The sequence below is a fragment of the Bos indicus x Bos taurus genome, chromosome 11, assembly GCF_003369695.1.
Source record: "Bos indicus x Bos taurus breed Angus x Brahman F1 hybrid chromosome 11, Bos_hybrid_MaternalHap_v2.0, whole genome shotgun sequence".
NCBI lineage: Eukaryota > Metazoa > Chordata > Mammalia > Artiodactyla > Bovidae > Bos > Bos indicus x Bos taurus.
The window spans coordinates 22,777-25,228 of NC_040086.1; the positions used below are offsets into that span (position 1 = coordinate 22,777).

Sequence of the window (2,452 nt, forward strand, 5' to 3'; positions counted from 1 at the left end):
ATAGTTGGATGGCATCATTGACTCAATGGACATGAGTTTGAGCAAACTCCAAGAATTGGTGATGGACAGGGAGGCCTGGCATGCTGCAGTCCATGGGGTCACAAAGAGTCAGACATGACTGAGCGACTGAACTGAACTGAACTGGAAAATATAGTATAAAAAGAAGTGGTTAACTTTTAAACTGGGAAATGTAGAGATCTTTAAAAATTTCTCTGATAACCCTGTGGCCAGTATTTAAAGCATTTTAAAATAAACTCATCACACTACTTTTTTAAGTAACAATTTTCTCAATGCTGCAATCACATCCTTGTTCCGAAGGCTGTATATCATGGGATTGAACATCGGCGTCATTATGGTGTAGAACAGAGAGAGGAGTCTGTCAGTTCCTGCAGAATGTCTGGATTTGGGCCTTAATTAGGTAATGGTAGCAGATCCAAAGAATAAAAGCACAACCAACAGGTGAGAACACGTGGAGAAGGCTTTGGCTCGCCCTCTGGCTGTTGGCAACCTCAGAATAGTGGAAATGATTTTGCTGTAAGAGGCAAGGTTCAACATAAAAGGTACAGCAACAAACAACAGAGCTACTGCATAGACTGACAGCGCGTGTGCAAAAGTGTCTCCACAGGCCAGCTTCAGAATGGGGGGAATGTCACAGAAGAAGTGGCTAATCTCTTTCGAGTGACAGAAACACAGAGAGAAGATCCAGCACATATGCCCTATCTGCACTGGGATTCCACTGACCCAGGAGCCCACAGCCAGCTGGAGGCACACCTTTGGGGTCATGACCAGGGGATAGTGCAGAGGGCCACAGACGGCCACACAGCGGTCATAGGCCATCACCGCCAGGAGGAAGCACTCAGTGGCTCCGAGGATAAGGAAGAAGCACATTTGGGCAGCACAGTCCAGCACAGAAATGCTTCTGTCCTGAGTCCAAAGGTTCACCAGAATCCTAGGGAGAGTGATGGACACGTAACAGATTTCCAAGGAGGAAAGATTTGCCAGGAAAAAATACATGGGTTTGTGCAGTGCAGGGTCAAGCCTAGTTAGTATTATTATGAGACTATTTCCAGTTAAGATAATGATGTAAATGACGGAGAACACCCCCAAATAATAACCCTTGGAGGTTTGGAAGGTCAGAAAACCCCAGCAGTGCAAACTGTATCACTGTGGACATGTTGTCTTCCGCTTCCATCTCTTCATATTTCATCTGTGGGAATGATTCAATCAGAGGCACTGTCATTTCATTTTTACTGACTCTTGTTTTTTGTGTATAAACTAGATTATATGTCTTCTTACTTTTCATTTCCTTATAAAAACCAAACTTATAATGCCAGGTGCTCTAAAAGTACAGAGAAGTATACTTTTATTTATCATTAAACCTATCTGGTTTAACCTATCATTAAACCCATTGGGAGGAGCTACCCCCCAGCCCAAGGCCAGGGGCGGTGGCTGAGAGGAGCAACCCCACGTCCAAGGAGCGCTGGCTGCACAGGTGCAGGAAAGCAGAGAGGAGCTACTCCATGTTCAAGGTCAGGAGGGGCGGCGGTGAGGAGATACCCCTCGTCCAAGGTAAGGAGCAGCAGCTGCGCTTTGCTGGAGCAGCCGTGAAGAGATACCCCACGTCCAAGGTGAGAGAAACCCAAGTAAGATGGTAGGTGTTGTGAGAGGGCTTCAGAGGGCAGACACACTGAAACCATAATCACAGAAAACTAGTCAATCTAATCACACGGGCCACAACCTTGTCTGACTCAATGAAACTAAGCCATGCCCGTGGGGCAACCCAAGATGGGTGGGTCATGGTGGAGAGGTCTGAAAGAATGTGGTCCACTGGAGAAGGGAATGGCAAACCACTTCAGTATTCTTGCCTTGAGAACCCCATGAACAGTATGAAAAGGCAAAATGATAGGATACTGAAAGAGGAACTCCCCAGGTCGGTAGGTGCCCAATATGCTACTAGAGATCAGTGGAGAAATAACTCCAGAAAGAATGAAGGGATGGAGCCAAAGCAAAAACAACACCCAGTTGTGGGTGTGACTGGTGATAGAAATAAGGTCCGATGCTGTAAAGAGCAATATTGCATAGGAACCTGGAATGTTAGGTCCATGAATCAAGGCAAATTGGAAGTGGTCAAACAGGAGATGGCAAGAGTGAACATCGACATTCTAGGAATCAGTGAACTAAAATGGACTGGAATGGGTGAATTTAACTCAGATGACCATTGTATCTGCTACTGTGGGCAGGAATCCCTGAGAAGAAATGGAGTAGTAGAAATGGAGTAGCCATCATGATACCCACTCCAGTGTTCTTGCCTGAAGAATCCCAGGGATGGGGGAGCCTGTTGGGCTGCTGTCTGTGGGGTCACACAGCGTCGGACACGACTGAAGTGGCTTAGCAGCAGCAGCAGCAGCAGCCATGATGCTCAACGAAAGAGTCCGAAATGCAGTACTTGGAT

At 46.5% G+C, this 2,452-nt stretch overlaps 1 pseudogene; it reads right to left on the reverse strand.

Annotated features, from left to right (window-relative positions):
• Window positions 1-258: 258 nt before the first annotated feature.
• On the reverse strand, window positions 259-1,216 carry LOC113900675 (annotated as a pseudogene).
• Between the last annotated feature and the right edge of the window lie 1,236 nt (window positions 1,217-2,452).